Source organism: Drosophila subpulchrella, chromosome 3L (assembly GCF_014743375.2).
Source record: "Drosophila subpulchrella strain 33 F10 #4 breed RU33 chromosome 3L, RU_Dsub_v1.1 Primary Assembly, whole genome shotgun sequence".
Taxonomy (NCBI): domain Eukaryota; kingdom Metazoa; phylum Arthropoda; class Insecta; order Diptera; family Drosophilidae; genus Drosophila; species Drosophila subpulchrella.
This window is the reverse complement of record NC_050612.1, coordinates 14,792,047-14,812,410: the sequence shown is the minus strand read 5'-3', so window position 1 is coordinate 14,812,410 and position 20,364 is coordinate 14,792,047.

Sequence of the window (20,364 nt, the reverse complement as noted above, 5' to 3'; positions counted from 1 at the left end):
AGCCCATAATCGCTGAATCGATGGGTTGAAAAACAAATCCCTGGCTGGACTCCATCTCAAATGGGTCAGAGGTGAGCGAGAGCAAGTGCTGATTTTACATCTCATCACCTGCCCATGTTGGGGGTTAAAACTGAATATCAAGTCGATTAAATATGCTTTAATGACCTGATAGGGGTCAGCAGTTGTTGAGAACTGGCCTCATCAGCTTGTCTACATAAAGAGAAATCTGATCATTAATTGGAAATCGGGAGGGGAACTTAAAACACTTGATTACCTGAAGAGTTTATGATATAATTCATAAATTTAAATAGATTGAAATATGAATTTAAACAATTAAAATTATAAGGATGGATTGATAAACGAGGAAAATATATACTAATTTTAACTAAGTTCTTTTTGGTTTATCACTATAAATCAAAGTAAAAGAAGTAATTGGGGATAAAATGCCTTTTCTTGTGAACAACCCTAATGTTTATCCATCAAATCTGTACACAAAATGCTAATTTATCCAGGCATTTGATCACAACATAAGGTGGGAAATGACCAGTTTATTCAAACATGAAAAGGGAACCACCCGACTATAACTTTTCCGAAGTGTCTATTTTAAAGCTATAGATTGCTATCGTATATATGTGGAGGCGTTTTGCGAAAACAAGGCGCAATTCCCCTTAAATACAAATAAATAAACCCAGACCAAAGACGCAATCTCCCCATGAGAGACCCCAAGTTCCCAGTCAATCAACCAGGTCATCGAGAGATTCTGCAGCTGAATTCTTCGTAGAGCAGTGATGACCACCCACTGATCTCAACGATCAGTTGAGCGATCCAAGTGACGTCACTGAAATCCCACAGATCATAAGATCAGATAAATAATGCTCCACCCCAAAAATAATAAATAAATATATGGGATCGGTGACGTTAGCGCCGCGACGTCATCAGTAGCGTCGTGTGCCCACGAAAACTTTGATAATATATATTTGGAACCTCTGATACACCCCGATCTCCCCAAATTTCCTCTGGCAGGCAACAGAAAACGAACTCATTCTATTTTCAGAGGATTGCACGAGAGTTTATTTCAATCGCCGGCCAGGTAAACAAACAACATCGCCAAAACCACCGCCATCCCCATAAGACTTGGGATCACTTAATAATGTTCTATACTTGATGCCGTGACGAAGAGGGTCTTCCATGGACTGGGACTGTAATCGAGTGGGTGGATGGGTTGAGTTGGTTAAATGGGTGGTTTCCTCCAAATGGGCACTGAGTGATTGGCAATTTATTACAAAACATTTCGGCTTTCTGTTGAAATAATATCTCAAATCAACTTTCTGCCGAACTGGTTGTGGAATTATGGGGGATCTTTCCATTGATGATAAGTTCCTTGAACTCATTTTATACGAGTTAATTAATGGATCTATCAGGTAAATTATGATTAAGCTAATGTTTGATCGAGTTCTGAGAACTTCTTCCGATTGGGTTGCTTTATATTCTTTGGATTTGTATATTGGCTTAGTTTCGGTTATATAGAGTTTCGAAAGTGATTTTCCAATGCTTTTAGGTTTTTGGTGATTTTTGTTAATTTTTTGAAACCATACATTTTTAATGGAAACAAGATGATTCTATCAATAAGTTGATTACTTGGGGTATTTCACTCTCTGCGGGGAATTTTAATGTGGAATCCAAATTATAATAATTAGAAAACAGCATGCAAGTGTTTTCTTAAGTATAAATACTGGAAAGAATTCAGAAAAATATGGTATAGTTAGATCTATATAGTAAGATCTATTTGCCATTAGCATCTTAAGTGTTTTAGGGGTTTTTCTTATATTGCCTTAAAATTCCAGTTATAGTTTTTTAAATTAGTTTATATATTTAATGAATTGTAAAATATTTCAAGTTTCCGCAAACCGTTTTATTTACCATATCTTAAGAACTATGATTATAGTTTATGGGATCCGCATGACCCAACTTCTTTTGGGCACTCTAATCTCGTTTCTTGTGCCGCAGCACGTGTCCTGGCATTCTGTTCCAGGATATGTGTAACCCCTGCACTTGGCCCTTCTGCTGGATTCAGAGTCCGCCCCCCGCCCAGGATTTTCCGCTTTTCCGGACTGTGCGTGCAGTTGAGCCTAATCCGCGGGTTAGTTTCCGACCTGAAAGGCAACCCCTGTTGCTGCCCAGGGAATCCCCCGTCCCACAGCTGAACTCAACATCCAGTCACCATGATGGGGCAGATTTTGAGTTTCCTAGCTGGACAAACAAATTAATAGCGGCGAGTACGAGGGCTGGGCCTTTGGGACGCGCCCCTTTTTGGGCTAAAGACCCCCGCCCCCTTTTTCCATTTTCCTCGGCCATCGCCGCCCCTGTGGTCATAATACGCGTAATTTTCCCTCCTTTGTTAGGATGTGGATGTCCTTGGCTGCTGCTTCCACATAATGACTTTTGATTAGTGCGCCATTAAGCGTTCTCTTGAATTCGAATTCGAACGACTGTTTATCCTGCTGCTCTCGTACATCTGTTGGATTTTTCCCTTTGGCATCTTGGAGTCGCAGGGGTTTGGCCATGACCCTTGGCATGATGTCTGCGTTGCCATAAGAACTTGTTAAATGGATCAGGGTAAATCACTTTGGTAATTCGTTTTGCAATTCAATTCCAATTGAAATTCATCTAGAGAGCGGGTACATTTTCCCCAATTAAATTGTTTCGCCTCACTTTTAACTCAATTGCGTTTAGGGAGTTCGTTTCCCTGGGATTGTTTACGGCTTTTCAGGGCGCATTCTTTGCATAATTTGATTGCCTGTCAGTTGCTGCTTAGAAAAGTCAAAGAGCAAGTAAAGTATACCACTTTTAAGCCATAAATTAGGCAAGTTTTTCAATAAACTGCACAAGTTGCGCATACGACGCGTGTTCCCTCGAGAGGAAAGTGGGTGGCAGGTGGGCGAGAAGTGGGTGGCAGGTGGATGCCAGGTGGGTGACGAAGCCAACAAGGTGCAGCAAATATTGCCACATCAATTGCGGCTGCCCCGCCCACCTAACCACACACGTACATGTGTTCATATGCAGCCCCCCACAGGCACATCAATTCGAAAGTGCATACACTGAGAAAATATGAACTTCAGCTATCAAAAGATGACAAATTATGATACTCTTTATAAGTTGATACTAAAGAGATTGCTCTAGGGTATGGTGAGTAAATATAAATTAAAAAATAAAAGTGTATTAGTTAAATATTTGGAGTATAAGTATATATCAATAATTTGGAATTTTATGTAAGTGAAACCTAAAACCGTCGTAAAATGTTCTAAACTATTTAATGTAATTATATATTGAGTGTTGCTACAAAAATCACCGGAGATATCTCTTATATAGTTGTCTTTCGGAACATAAATATAAAGAAGCATACTTTAGTACACCTTTCAACGAATTTTATTACTTTTGATAACGATTTCTTAGACACCATACCATACATCTTTATACCCGTTACTCGTAGAGTAAAAGGGTATACTAGATTCGTCGGAAAGTATGTAACAGGCAGAAGGAAGCGTTTCCGACCCCATAAAGTATATATATTCTTGATCAGGATCACTAGCCGAGTCGATCTAGCCATGTCCGTCTGTCCGTCTGTCCGTCTGTCCGTCTGTCCGTCTGTCTGTCCGTCCGGATGAACGCTGAGATCTTGGAAACTATAAGAGCTAGGCTATTGAGATTAGGCGTGCAGATTCCTGAGCTTCTTACGCAGCGCAAGTTTGTTTCAGCAGAGTGCCACGCCCACTCTAACGCCCACAAACCGCCCAAAACTGAGGCTCCTACAGTTTTCATGCTAGAATAAAAATTTTAACTGAAATGTATTGTTCTCATCAATACCTATCGATTGACCCAAAAAAAAGTTTGCCACGCCCACTTGAACGCCCACAAACCGCCCACAAACTTCAAAAAATCGTAAATATGAACGCAGATATCTCGGAAAATATCAAAGATAGAGAAATGGGAATTCAGATTTAGATTCCGTAGGCTTGAGCGCAGCGCAGGTTTGTCACGCGAATATGCCACGCCCACTCTAACGCCCACAAACCGCCCAAGCCTGTGGCGCCCACAATATTCATGCTAGATACAAAATTTTAACTGAAATGTATTGGTCTTGTCAATACCTATCGATTGATCCAAAAAAAACTTTGCCACGCCCACTCTAACGCCCACAACGCTTAAATCTGTCTACCGCCGGTAGGTGGCGCATTTCAACCTCGCTTTGCTGCATATCTCCATTTTCCTTTGGTCCTTTTAGCTGAGTAACGGGTATCTGATAGTCGAGGTACTCGACTATAGCGTTCTTCCTTGTTTTATTTATATTGACTATTGTTACCTCCATTATTTTTCCCCAAGTGTTGGACTATTTCGACAGCTTAGAGAAGACTGAAGTGAGGAGAGCAGGCAACTAAGTTCCACCTCTGGAACCACCCCATAATTCCCCATCAGCCTCGACTGCAATTCGACTTCTCCCGCAGGTCGACTGAAAGTCTTGTAATGCTCGTGTAATCTTCGAGACAAAAAGTTATTTGCTCAAATGGAACTCGGTGCGATTTCCTTGGGTATCTATATACATAGCGCACCATTCACCCCGCCTCGAATCACCTTTATCTTTATGTTTAATTCTGTTTTTGTTAGGCGCCCCATCCATTTCGCTGCACCCAAAAAAACTTTCTTTTGCCAGAAAGTTTTTCGCCCAGAAGTTTGTGCAGTTTTCAGGTGTCAAAATCAATTTCGGAGCTGCGATAAAAAGCTGAAAAGCTGGAGGAGAACTGGGAAACTTGCGCGTACCTTTGCGCAGAGGAATGCTAATTATTCAGCTTAATGGAAAACAATCGCGAAAGTTGTGAAAAGGAGTGGCAGAGCGGAAATGCTGCTCAGTTTTTGCGTAATTTTCACATTTTCTCACTTTCACGGGGTGGACAGGGCACTAATCCCGCTGATTCGTTGGATTTCGTTGGAGTTCGGAGTTCGGGGCTAATTAAAAGCGACACTCGCGATGCATTTAATTTAATTCCTGCCACTGTCCATCCATCAATCAGGCAATCACTGCCCTTCAATCAGACCCATCCCCCTCAATCCTTCATGCGGGCAAGCGATTTCCCTTTTTTGATTTTTGAATAGATTCACTTTGCCCCTAATTGAAATGTAATTTTTCATAATCACTCCTAATCCGCATGTCATCATCTCTCTGCCGCATTGTCAGCATGTTAATTGAAATACATGGAAAGTCGATGCCTAGCCAAAATCAAATCAAGATGACAGCACCGCAGAGTGCGGGATGAAAATGGAAAATGCTGGGAAAATTCTAATATTCTAATGGCCTGTGGGCAAATGTTGATTCTCACAGTTAGAGTCTGTATTACTTGCATTGATATTTATGGCCTCGAGATGTTTTGGTTTTAGTTACAGTTCATTATTGCAGCCTTTTCGGTTTATTAAAACTGGTTGTTGTCTTGTATTCAACTCCTTGTTGGTTGGAGATAGGCTTAATAGATAAAGGGACAAATGTAATTATCTTGTAGGAGGGAAAATTGTATTCTAACAAAATGAAGAAGAAATGACAACGTACATTAACATATTATCATTTGTATTCCTTTATAACATGTAAACATAATTGCTAAATTCCTTGCCTATAATAAAAAATTTGCATAGTTCAATATAATGAAAGGTTTTTAAATCACTTTTAAGTGTAATTTTAGGTGTCTAAAAGTATGCAACAATATCTTTTAATCCCAGAAGTACAATGAATCCATTCAGAAAGACTGCCTTTTTTGTTCACAGCATACTTTTGGACAAGGAAAATGAACTTTAAAGCAAAGTGATTAAAAGTGTTCCAAAAAAATGTGGTAGGCTCCAACTATTAGGACATTTTTCCTTAAGTTTAGGTAATTATTCCAAAATTAATTAACTGTTTCAGAGTTTTGTTTTGGCAATCATCAATCAAGTGGTTGGACTTAAATTGCCACCCATGTATTGAGTACTTTCAACTGCAACTATAAGCGTCCTTTGAGGTCCTTTGACTCCCGGCAGCTAAGCACTTGGATTGCAATTAGGCTCAAGTAGACGGGGACTGATACTCCAGTCGATTGGAACATCGATAGACAAGACCCATCCCCCCGGAACTACTGAGCCGCCATTCAGAACCACCTGCCCGCATTTGGAAACCGAGCGGTAAACACAGGCAGCACATCCTGCAGACAATGGCAGCAGCCAAATCACACCTTGCCCTCTCTATATATGTGTTTGTGAACCCAACCCCAACCCCCAGACATCTTGGCAAACAAAGTCTTCTGCGGCAGGGTCGAAGGATAAGGATGCAAGGATGCGGATAAGGAGCTCACAAACACACAAAAACACACATGGGTCTCGGGCGCTATCAACTCAATCGCAAACGGAATCGGAATCGGAATCGCAGTTGCATCTCGGGATCTGTTTGTGAACAACTCGAATTACCATTTCGATTCAGTTTTAATGAGATTTGTCGCCGACTCCGCTCCCCTGCCATCTCATCTGTCGAATGAGGAGGATGAGAGGAGCGTGCCAGAGGTCCTGGCACTGGGATCTGGGATCTGGGTTCGGGGTTCGGGGTCCTCACTTCTGGGCCACGAGTTATGGGCTTGTAATATCGTGTTTTCCGCTCGTTAGCCCGGCTCCTTTCTCCGCTTTCTACCGCAGCTGAGACTTGTTTGGGCCAAGGATGCCTACACTGAGACAATTAATTTGGCCTGTCAATAATAACTAATAAATAATAATTTACTTGGCTTTAGGCAGGTTTATGTTTCCAACTGCAGCGCTTTCAAAAATAATATTAATCAAAAGACTCTGCTGGTAGGAAAAGGAAAATCCAGACACTTTCTGGTGAAACGTATGCTATCTTTAAAAATCTTGTATCTTTAGTTTAATATGAACTCAAAGATCAACATATTTTAGTAAATCTAAGATAGTTACATACGTATTTAACTAAATTTGATATTTTTATTTATTTTATGATTTCTTTTATCTCAGTGCACTTATATCTTGTGGTGCATCCTTGGCTTTTCTCTTTATCAGCACGGCTGCATCTTTGCTACAAACATGTGACAGGCTGCAATCCTGTCCTGCATTCCCTTTCGTCCCTTTCTCCCCTTCCCCACGGAACTGCATCACTTCGATTATCCTCTGCCTGCGGTCGACAGGTCCTGGGTTCGATATGCCTGTTCCACTTTTATTATTTTCCCGAACGCTGAAACGCTGCCAGTTGGCCATAAAAAAATCACTGAACCAATTAATGCAGTGCGCCGACTTGGCGATGCCCTCGTCCACATTGTCCACATCGACAGGATGTCGAGCTCATTGTCCGTGTGGTTCCCCTTTCCACGGTCCTGGGTTCTGTTCTGGCTCCTGTTATTATCCCAACTTGTGTTTCACAAGGAACAGGAGTTTCTGCGGCGGTTTGGCCTTGCTGCAGTTTCGCGTGCCTCCTGGCTTATGGCTCCTCACCCTCCTCGTCCCTTTCTCCTTTCTCTTGGCACCTTTCTCTGGGTTCCTTGTTCCTGACCCCATCAAACTGACTGCTGCCAAATGTTTTCTTCGCTGCGCATTAAGCACACAGCGCTTCATTGGGCCAAGTACAGTGAAGTAGGACTAAAAAAAACCTGGGGGCCACAGAAATTGCAAATTTAAATATCCAAAGTTTGAAGTTCGATTAGGTTTTGTTTGCCATTGCATACTTTTAGACACTTTCTGATATGATTTTAAAACTCTAGCAATTTTGTGAGTAGAGTAACAAGTATAAACTATTATTAATCAAGCCTTATTAAGTAATTATTAAACTTCAAGTGTAGACATGATCAAAAAATACCCTGGACCTTTAAGTTAATCTTCAAAGAAAAGAACTAATTGTTTTTGATTAAGGACACCTTTTTTTATTAAAAATTGGTATAATCCTTAAACATGTATCGTATGATATTTATTTTCAAAGCTTAGGTATTGTAGTACTATAAAAAACTATAAAATATTTTGAATTTTTACTAGTTGTCTCTTGTTTTATCGGTCGGTTAATTGCAATGAGGTAAGACTGTAGCGCTGGCCTCGCCTCTCCTCCAGCTCATCCCCATCCCTCATCCCTTCTGGCTGCCACTTGTTCCGGTGTCGAGTTGCACACGCGCTTCCCTGTCCCTCGCTGCTCCTCCTCCTGCTCCTTGGCACTTTGATTTCCTCCAGGTGCACACATCTGCTCCTGATCCTGTTCCTGCTCCTGCTCCTTTATCGCCCGGCTCCTCCTGCCGAACGCTAAATGAATTGTGTTGAAAATGTTGCTGGTTTATTGATTCGCAAGTCGAAATTTAATTGAACCTCCGGCTGCCTGCTCGGGATTTATGAGGCCAGGCGGCAGTAGCAGTATCTGATGGTGGTCAGGCTCATATTTTGCGGTGCACTAATTAGAAAATGCACCACCCCCTCAACCCACCACCCACCACTTTCTACTTCCAACTGCCGGGCCACCAAAAAAACCTGTTTACCTGGCCACGATGCAAAAACACACAGAGAAAGTGCACGAGTTGGCTCTAAAATCTAATTACTCGATATGGTTGCAGATGGTTGCAGGTCAGCAGTGGGCAGCAAAATCAGGAGCAGGAGCACGATCCTGGCCAGGAACTTATCAGCGTCCTAACAGGTCAGTGAGCACAGGCATTCGCTTGGTCAGTCGGCATAGGTCAAAAAGATTTGCCGGGTGGCCCAAATGGGGTCCGTTTTTTTTTGCTTAAGCCAGATTTATTTGCTGAAAAAATCTCCTTTGCTAGAAATTTCTTTAAAAGATGGTACAATTTTTAATAGAATCTAGAAAAGTAGACAGCGTTTTAAGTATTCTCATAGGTAAGACTTGTAATTGTCTTTGGAAGTATAGAATGTTAATAATCATATTCCCGTAACAATACTTTACAAAATTCTGCAAAAATTTACTTTATACTTGTAGCTGCAAGCAAATAAGCAAAAAACAGCTAAATATTTGTAATATAATTAGTAAGTTTTTCTTATTATCTCTTTCTAACCTACCTAACATTCAATAAAACTTTAACTCTTCAGACTTCTAAATATCTTTTAATGGTTTTAAAATATGAATAATAATGTTTATAATTCCGGATAATTTTTCCAAGTCTTGTAATTGTCTTTCGGAATGCAGTAATGCAAAGTAATGTTTCGTATCCCCCGACCTGACATACCTCACAAAATCCCCCTCCAGAACCCACTTGTCGGGGGTCAGAACCTCTGTCCCATAATTGGGATGCAAAACAATCGGATTCGGGGGAAGCACACCATGAAGAATAATAATAATAAATCTTGCGGTACCGAAAACCAAAACTATTTCGTAGGTTAAATGCCTGGAGAGATCAAAGAGGAGCAGGAGAATCGGATCGGACCCGAGCGGGATGAATGGAGAAGGCAGGGGGATGCACTTCCGATTTGCTGGCGGCACACGCGTTCCTGTTCCTCGTCTTCGTCCTCAATAAAAACATCTGTTCCCCGGCCAGAGGATTTCAAATGGAGGGTGAGGACCTGAGATTTGCCCCTCAATCAGTGCGCTTCCTGTCGGGACAACATGTGTGTGTGTGCCCGAAGTCCTTTGTCCCGGTGTTTACAAAAAGGATGCGCGTGCTGCTGGGGAAAACGACGGCAGATGCCGGGCCAGGGGACATGGAAAGCAGACTGAATTGATCGAATTTGCACATGGATCGCATGGATCTCGAATCGCAGGAGTCGTCGTCTCTCTGTGGCCCGAGTCAAAGGATTTCCCTGCCGCAAAAAGGCCAGGGATGAATGCCAAATTCGTAGCTCATTAATGGAGAACAAGGAGGTGGAGGACAGCTGCCTGGGTGTTCCAGCAATTAAACCGTTCCACGTCAAAGTTGCACTTAATCAGGAACATCGCAGGATCAGCCAGGACATGCCTTGTCACATCCATTAGCAGGCGAGTACAAAGGCAGCTTTTCAGGGGGGCTAGGGGGATAAAAGAGGTTTAGGATTTCCACTGCGAGAAACACTTCAAAGAGGTTTATGTTCTTAAAATGTTAGGTCTTATAAAGAAGATGTCCGTGAAAAGTTTTGAACCTTAAACCCTATGGCAAATTTATAATTCCGATAAATAAACAATTGATAAATATTTTACATTACTTTAATTAGAGAACATATAAAATTTTCAAGTCCCAAGAGATGTTTGTCATTATTGCAAATAAGAAATTCTTCTCTAACAAGGATATATTATAGCTGGTTTAAAAAAATTGGTACTTTGTAAAAGGAGATGTGCCTTAGTGCCTTTATAAGATAAAAAGTGTATTAGATGGGATACATTAGTATACCTCTAAAAACAATCATAAATTTAACTTTAATGAGTATCCTTATAAGACCCCTGTAATGACATCATAAACGTATGTTGGATTTTCCGCAGTGTGGCCTCATCATCAGCCTAATCCCCAACGAAGGGCTTGTATCAGAAGGATGGTAGTGCAGGGGGTCGAAAAGAAGAGCACTTCATGTACTCCACAACTCGTTATCGCATCGCTTATATCGCTTATTAACCCCGCAGCTGGAAGCGTCAACACTCGCTTTCACTTCCCCGTCCTCCGACCTCCATCCTCCGTCCTGCGACATCATCATAATCCCCCTCTTTGATGCAGAATACCCACCTCCACGCACTTGCACTTGCCGGATATGCTCGAGATGAAGATGATGTTCCTATCAGATTCCAGCTGCATCCCATTCCCTTTCCCTTACCCGGCATCCTCCTCCGTTTTTCTTCCGGTGATTGTGCCCTCTGCCATTGTCTCCGTTTTCGCTTTCGTCTTGGGTTTCGGTTTCATCTGTTGGCCCCTCCTCATCCAGGAAAACTCTCGAGGAGTTGGCACGAGCGCTGCCAGGTCGTCCTCCATTATTCCCCGGCTGAGATGTGGAGATGTGGTATTCGGATCTGGATGCTTCCCCACTTCACTTGGCGTCTCGTGTTCCCGGCTTAAGTGCAGTTGAGGTTGTTAATGGCTCGCTTTCGGTGCTTATTCTCCTCCAAGCCGGGGTTAATCGAAGGTTTTGTTGTGGCACAGGAACTTTCAGGGGTTTTGAGAGGTGTCCAGATGGATTTGGGGACATTTCGGTTGGTTATGAAGGGATCTATTGAATATTCAGGGGTTTTAAAGGGGTATAATCACTAGGTATACCAAATGTTAGTACATCATTTTGGGAACTTAAAAACCATTTTAATAAAGATGTGTTGTGAAGGATTTTATAAAGGTTATCCACTTCTCATGATAAAAACATTATTCTAATTTAATTTTACCAATTTGACAATGGCTTGACTCGTGTCTTGGGGAACAACTTTTACTCTACTCACAAGTTAATTTCAAAGAATTGAATAAAAGTTCTGTATAGTTTGTTTACTTCCAAGTTCATACTACAGAAATTCTACTTCCATTGTCCCACATTGTATGCACATTAGTCATTCCCTTGCAATCCATTCAAGAACGTTTATTCCACTCACAGTACCTTTCATTCATTTATACCTTGTTTGCTTTTATTTAATTTTATTTCACTTTTGTTTTGAATTCTTGTGCCATTTGAGTGATTGGAAAAACGGAAGGTGGAATCGCCATAGGTGTTGGGTGTTTTTCTTTTTCATTTTTCGCCGCCGAGAGTGCATTAATCGGGAATTTGCAAAAACGATAAAGAAGCCCCACGAATCTCGATGGGGGAAAAGTGGAAAGTGTCCCTGGCGTAGAGATTCTCGTGCCAGTGAAAAGTAATCCAATTGAATTAAAATGGAACTGAGGGCGATTTGGCAGGTGTTTAGTCTTCTCGCTATTGATTCTGATTCTACATTTAAATTTCTGCTTTTTACAGCACCCTTCTACTTTTGTTTTGCCTTGGATTCGATTCAATTTGGTTTGATTTGATTTGATTTCGTTTTCGTTTTCGTTTTCATTTTCTTTTTCGATTTTTTTTTTTTCACTTTTTCTGCTTTTCTGCTGCTGCTGGCAGAACATCCGCATTAAAAAGTTTCGTCTATTCGAGCGGAAATCAAAAAGTTTTATTGAGTAAGGGACAGCGGCCTTGATGGGTGGGAATGTGGGGTATGGGTATAGGTATGGGTTTTCCCGGGCTGCCAGAGGCTGTACTTATGCAGCTGAAACTTGAAAATCGAATAGAAATATATATTGTAGTAGTGGGGGAAAAAGAACAGGAAGAAGAAAACTGTCGATGCATTTTATTGCCACGTCCTGCGGACACAAACAGGCAGCCAAAAATTGGGAGGAAAATCATGAGGAGACACGAATTTCCGATTTCACACTACGTCGCTTTCTATGTCTTAAAGTCATCCCCCGATTTCCCCGAGAATGTTTATTTACTCCGGCAATTTGCATTTCAATTCATTCAAATTTTCATTTTCCCGCGAGGAGAGTGAGGGGTTACGTATACGCCTCGTTGAGCGCAAGTAAAACTGATTAATTGCCTTGCAATTAATAATGAGGAACGGTAAATGGCAGGTAATAAATTGCACCAGCTCCCTACAGAGCTCCTCTATAAGGTGGTGGGTCAGCGGGGCATTTTCCGGGGAGAAAAGCGACGGGAAAAAGATGCCAAATGCGAGGTGATTTTAATTTAGATGTTCAAGAAAATCCTCTGCATCATCATTCGCAGCTGCTCGAATCCAGAATTTGTTTATGCACCGCACTCGAAGAGAGATATTTAAAGGAAACCATTTGAGGAGGCGCTGCACTGGGTGAAAACTTTCCACTTGGCAACCCCAAATTGGGTTAGAGGTCATCTGGCCAACGATCTGCTGGGCAATCGAAGATGTATTGCTTGAGAACAATTCAAGGAATTTGTTTACTACGGAATTTATTCATTCAGAACACAATTTTGGCCTTTTCCTACTAAAGGAGAAAAACTTTTCTTTGGATATAATCTTAGGGGATTTTCAAAACGTAATATTAACTTTTTGCTTTATAGGGAGAATACATTTAATGAATAATCAAATTCCATTACAAAATGAAGTCAGGGGATTTTAAAATGCCTAGGTTCTATGGTACCCATAGTTTTCAACATACTCTATTCAGCATCCTTAGGATAACTTAATTACTTTGATCTTGTTCAAGTACTTTTGAAATACTTTCCACACCCTACTTGGTATTTAATTTTCAAGTAATGCAACCTATGTCAACTAATCCAGTGCTCCCTCATGATCACCTTTAGTGGAGTGCTTAAGTTCCATTCATGGAATACCACTAAAATACCTAGTCAATTAGAAGATGATTTATGAAGTCCGCCTCTGGAAACCGCAAGAGAAAGATCTATTGCCACCTTTTTGGGATGCTCTACACTCAGTGACTGATGATGGTGCCTAAAAGGTTCCCCAACTCCTGCAGCTTCTCATTTTTCCCCCTCCCCAATCTTAATAAACATATTTCCCCATATATTTCCTATATTTTCCGTTCCGGCTGCGCCTGCGCACTCTAATTTTTATTGCACCCTGAGGTCGTGGCCTCTTCTCCCTCCCTTTCCGCCTTTCACCCCGCATTTTCCTCAGTTTTCCTTGGCTTCCCCAAGTAAATTTTTTATGAATTGTCTGCCGCCTGTTGTTGTCGGTTGTTTGTTTTCTTTTGGCTCTTTTGGAACGCGCTATTAGCATAAGTTCCTTGTTATTACTTTTCTATTTTCGGAGCCAGCTCCCTCGAGTGCAATTCAATTGTGACTTCTCCGAGTATCTCTGTGTCGAGAGTTGAGAATCGAGAGATGAGAATCTCAGTCGACAAGTGTTTCTGTCCCTGAACAGAAACGGGGAATCATCTGGGCGGTGATTACGTTGAGTGGGCTCTGAAAACGAACTCTGAGCCGGGGTACCTCCTTTGAAGTCTTCCCTTTATTCTGCTTGGAAAATTGCAGCTGGAGCTGAGAAAAGCAGAGATTTGCCTGGGCAGGTGTAGTCAAATGCAAATGGAGAAGTTTTTGTAAAATATAGCAACATATTCAAGAACCTAAGACTTTATTAAGTTATAGTTACAGTTGGATCATAAACAACCTAAGCATTTAAAAATATACATTACTTTTTATGAATGGGAACTACCGGACCTTTGAGGTTCCTTGACACATAAGACAATTATATAACTATTTGGAAGGGTTAAACAAACAATTCAAGAAACCCCTTGAGAAACCATGCATTCCCACAAATTAATCAGCCTGGCTTTAACCCACCCAAATGAATGTGTTTTATACCTCTTAAATTCTCTCGGTTGCGCCTCATTAGCCACGACGTGTTAACCATTACGACAATAGTTTACTTGGCTTAGATCTACCCTTTCTTTCTTATAGAGGAACTACCCCTAATCCATATCGGAGGCTTATTAATGACCGGGCTGCGACTTGTGACTCTGTGGTTCTCTGTGTTCTGCTTAACGGACAACGGACATCGAGTTACGGACAAGGCAAATGGCAGGTAGCGCAGGCACCTCAACTCCCTTCTATATCTTTCTTTTTTTGGACTCTTCCAATCACAGGCAAGTGAGCGAGCGAGAAGGGAAACCAGAACTGAGAACTAATAAATGAGAACTGAGAACCCAGAAACGGGTTTCGTAACCTGACCCATAAGGCCCTGGTCATCCGCAGATGCTGCCTCTTTCTGACCCGAAGACTTGGGTCTCCCAACTGGACCCAACTGGCAATCGCCATTGCTCCGATCGGAGAGGCCCCGCCCACAGCTATTGCTTTTTTTGGTCATTCGGTCATACACTTGCTGGTGCAACATATTTTGATTTAATTAAAAACTATGCAAAATGGAAGAAAACTAGAAATTAAAGGGGAAATGGACGGGGGAGGGTTGCAACTCTGTGTTTTCTGAATTCGAAGGAAGTCAGAAATGGATTATAAAGGTGGCTGGACTAAGGGATATCCTATGACGAATTATTAAAGTGCATAAATAAATATTATGGAATAATAATAATATTATCATATATCATATTTGGTTATAATTTATATATTTTAGATATATTATCTGTCAGACCTTGTGCATTTGCTGAGCATGTTTAAGTTAATTGTCCTCCCAAAACATCAAAACCCTATAATTGCTGCAAGCGGCTTTCCAGTGCTATAATCCTTATTATCGCACACCTTTCCGTAATCCCAACAAACCCCACCAATGGCAGGGACTCCAAGGGATAGCAGAACCCCATGAAAAAGGATAAAGTTAATCTGCCGAAATTGCAGAGTGGGTGGAGGAGCAAAACCAGACAGCCGGGGATCCAGAGATGTCAGACATTTGTGGTTGCGGCCAAGAGTGGGCGATGGATATGGATATGTATCCCTATAGATGTATAGAGAGCGGAGGGTGCCAAATATTTAATTCAAATGTAAATTTTGCATATGCCAGGACTGTCAAATGCTCGGCTGCACTTGGAGCTTGGCTGCAGAAACAAATCCCCACCCAAAACCCAAAGTTTCTCCTCACTTTTTGCTCATCCAGCCAATTTCCCGAGATGCTTTGCCACAGTCAATACTCGGTTGACGTCACAGATTCTCCGGTTCTACCCATGGCACGATTTATACCCACAGTGACATTCTCCTAATCCCCAAAACACTCTGCTCTTAGCTATTTCTCATTTTCCACTGTCTTAAAGTATGCACGCAAATAAAAACATAAGCATTTTCCACTGCAGAATCGTAAAGAAAAGTGGGGTTTAAGAAATGCATTTTGCTTTAGGGTGGTGATGGAAAAATATGTGGCTATGTTATATGATATGCATGTTATAAAGAGTAATTTATTATATTATCTTTTTTAATTATTTCTACAAATGTGTAGTTATATATTATATATATTTTACTATTTGTGGAATAATTTAATATACATACAAGGGTGGTCAAAAGTATTTTCACAAAAAAAATGTTAAATATATTCATAATTTGAACTTACATCTTGTTAACTTTGGCATCAATGGAAAGGTAATTTAAATGCCGTTTGAATGATACAATACATTTCTTAACACATTCAGTACTTATTGATAAGGACGAATTTGTGTGAAAATGTCCTTTTTGAACTTTTTTCCTCGACTTGAAAACTTAAATTTTTTGATGCAAAAAGTTTCTTCAAACAAAAATAATAGTAACTGCAAAAAGAATTTTTCAAAAATCATTTTGCTTATATTTTTTATGATTTTTTAAAGGTGACACTGTCGGAAAAAATTTGTATGAAAAAGAGAAAAATATGGCTAAAATGCATGTTTCTAAGCATTTTCAAAAAATCATAAAAAATATAAGCAAAATGATTTTTGAAAAATTCTTTTTGCAGTTACTATTATTTTTGTTTGAAGAAACTTTTTGCATCAAAAAATTTAAGTTTTCAAGTCGAGGAAAAAAGTTCAAAAAGGACATTTTCACACAAATTCGTCCTTTTCAATAAGTACTGAATGTGTTAAGAAATGTATTGTATCATTCAAACGGCATTTAAATTACCTTTCCATTGATGCCAAAGTTAACAAGATGTAAGTTCAAATTATGAATATATTTAACTTTTTTTTTGTGAAAATACTTTTGACCACCCTTGTATGTATTTGTTTTAAAAGTGGAGTACCTTATGGGCCCCAATTTTTATCTCTCTTCTTGGCAAAAGTCAAGGAATCGAGCGGCGGCGACACCTTGACTTCCTTTTGCTCAACGTTTTCGTTTTCATTTAGTTTTTGGCGGTTCTACGGCTGGGCTTAAATTCCCATTTGGCCAAAACTAGAAAGCAAAGGATCCAAGTATTTTCATACAATTAGGCAAGGGGGACGAAATGGATGTGGAAATGGGGTTTCGGGGGGTAATTCCAACGCAAATATGAACTCCACATTTGACTGCCGAAAACTTGGACAAAACTTTCGACCAAGACACTCACAAAGAGGGGGTTTCGGGGTGGGTTTAGTTATTTTGTTTCATTCCGGTTAAATTGCATTTTATTTTGGCCTGCAATGTGGGGCCAAATGGGGGGGTTCTAAAACGTTTCTTGCCTGCAGTTTGAATCTTATGCAAATATTTTTCGGCTAAGCTTTTCAAAATGGCATTGGCCGGGGAAAGGAGGCCATTGTGTGCAGAGGAAAAGGACGAGAGATGGTTTTAAATTGAGCCTTGTGGGCTTCGTTACCCATGTGGGAAATGGAAAATGGGAAATGGTATAGGGGGCTGTATGCAGAACGAGGCTTTATGGGAGCCACCGACTGCCAAAAGGAGCCCCCAACGTTTTATGGCTGAAATATAAACTCTAATGGATTTCATTTGAATGGTTTACATTGAATTAATGGACAAGGCGCACAGTTGCCCCTGCCAAAGATTTCCCCAAAAGGAAAGGAGATGGGCTTGGAAAAGGGGTTTTCTCCGAGAAAAGTTTCAGTTTGAACAGGTGATGGATAGGAGCTCTAGGAAATTCTAACTTTCAGCTGGTAAAAATATGCACAATTCGCAATTGTTTGTCTTGAATGCGTGTTTGCGAAGGAAGCCGAAATGTTTACCTAAACTCACAAATTAATCGACCCAAATAAACTGTTACGCACCGGTAGTAATTTTCCACTTTTCGTCTGCTGTTTTGTTTTCGCCTTTACTTGAATGGAAAAGTAACTCATTGATGGATTTTTGAACAAATAAAATAAATCTATGGCAAGGAATCCGAAAAAAGGCAATAAATGTCTGCAGTAGTTCCCCTTTCTTTTTAGTTTTTCCGTTTAAATATAAACAGTGAGTAAGTTAAAAGGCATCTTAAATTTTGAAGTTAGACGCCAAAATATTAATACCTAATTCAAAAACTAAAAAAACTTATAATTAATGAATTAAAAAAGGAAAAAACTTAATATCAATCTAAGTTTAGTTTCAAAACCCATTGAATTGCACAAATATCTGAAATTATTTCACCAGCGATCATGAATGATCGTGTTTCGCTCCCCCACTTTTTCTGCACTTCCACTTCCACTTCCCCTTCCCCTCCCCCTTCCCGTAAACCAAGAAAAAACACAACACTTGTCTCTTATATTCAAACAAACTTATACGCAACATTTTGCATGGTGCTCTCTTATACAAGTCGAACATGTTCGAACGTATAAGAGCGCGTATCTTTGAGATACAATTTGTTTTTGTTTTTCCTTCTTCGGCTGTTTTGTTTGCCTTGGTTTGCTTTTGCGGATGCACTGAGTTGCGTTTCTAAAAGATACTCGGATATTTACTCAGATAAAGATACTTATTTATACAATACAATTTTTTAAAAACTTTTTTTTGATAATTAAATAAGATTCCTATTCTGACATTGTAATATTAATATATTTTTAAATAGTTCTATCCAAGCGAAAAGACAAGAACACAAGAAGTTAGAGCGCGTTTTGGGCCCACTGTGCGGATGCGTATCTAAAAGATACTCAGATACTTGGACACTCGATTTCGATTCCTAAGATACTTGCATCGGCACTGTTTTTTTTTCTCTTTGTTTTTTTGTTTGTTATTATGCGGCAGGCGTCGCATTCCTTAGACATTCGTACTTCTTGGCTTGTGCCCTCTTCCTTTCGGATTTCTCGATAAAATTACTACTAGCCACTTTCCGTTTTCCGTTTCCCCCACTTTTGTACTTTCGTATGCGAAGAGTGTTTTAAAAGGGGTTTTCGGATGGGGGCAATACTTGGACCGAAGTCTAGAAATGTTTTACAGAACGAATCGCACATTGACATTGGCGGTATTTGCAGTACATAGAAAAATTATAATTTCTATTTCCAACAGGGAAATCTTTGAAAATATCGAAATATTTTTATACGTAAGTAGGTGCTTTCTTTTGCTTTCAGAGTATCTTTTTGGGTGCTTTAATAAACAAAATATCTTCGATTAAAATTGTATTATTATGAACTGCTGCTTTCTGTTTACATGTATTAATAGAAATATAGAACATTATATTTATAGGAAGTGCTTGAAAAAATTGTTTTGGTCTGGCTGATGACGATTTTCTGAAGCAATTGCTAATTTTGGGCTATTGGATTGTTTGTTAACTTGAATATGAGCGATCTAATGAGTTGAATTTAGAATATAAAGTAACTTTTTCATATATCAACTTCTACTGTACCTCGATCCTGGTCCTTTTCCATATTTTTTTAGGTGGCGTGTTGCAACTATATCCCCATCCCTTTTCCTCTGTCTGGGACGGAAGCAGACACAAAGGAGGGGCTTAACGGGGGTTTGAGGGGGCGGTGCATGTCATAATAATTATTTTATGTTATAAGAAGCAGAGTCCACAGAGAAACGAGAAGGAAGCAGTGCGAAAAAAGAGGGAAGCAGCGAAATTTGAGCGGCGGCATGTGGCAGAGGCAGGTGAGGCTCATGCCCGAAAAAATAAACTATAGTTGACTGAAATCCTTGATTTCCTCGCTCTCTTCCTGTCAAAGGATATCTTTGTAGTTGGCCATCTCTTCCTCAGGCACGAGCAGCAAACAAAATAAACAACAAGCCCGAGAAGAAGAGGGGAAAAGAGCCAGTAACAGCTCCTCCAACTGTTGTTGCTACCAGTGGCGTGCAGAGGACTTTTTTAGGGGGGCTTAGGTAACAAAAAGGAAATGGTACGAGTTTTGAATTCATCAAAATATATATTTAGCGATCTCAAGAATGATTTATAACCTAAAGATACAGATACTTTTCAATATTGAGTAATATAATAACGTGTTTTAAGAATCAATTCAAAAATAAGATTCACTCTTAGATTAAAACTATAAAGTTTTTTTTTTTAATTTTAAATTCATCATAATATATACTTTGCGGTCTCAAAACTGAATTATATCCCAAAGGTACAGGTACTTTTCGAAATTGAGTAACATAATAACGTGTTTTTAGGATCAATTCAAAAATAAGATTCACTCTTAGATTAAAACCTAAAGTTTTTTTTTTTTTTTTTTTTTTTTTTTTTTTTTACTAATATTTATTAAAAGTTGATCAACCAACTTAATGGCTATAAAACGCATAAAACGCAAAGATAAAATACTTTAAAGTAAATACTATAAAATATATGTAAATTAAATTTTCTAGCCTGACTCTGATAATTAATACATAAAATTCCGAAGTCATAGTCCACCCCCTTTAATCCCCCACCTACACCCCTGTTTGTTACTGTTATTTTTGTTGTTTTTTTGCCGTGTCGAACATCTGTTTCGATTTGCCCCTCCCTTAAGCACCCCCCCCCCCCCCCAGTAATCACATTTTATTGGATTTTATTTTGCGTGCGTTAAATCGCCTAATCGTCTTTGTTTTTTTTTGTTTTTCTTTTTTGGCTTATCTGTATTTTGCATAAATCGCTTTTTGCTTTTGCTTTTCGCCTCTGTTTGA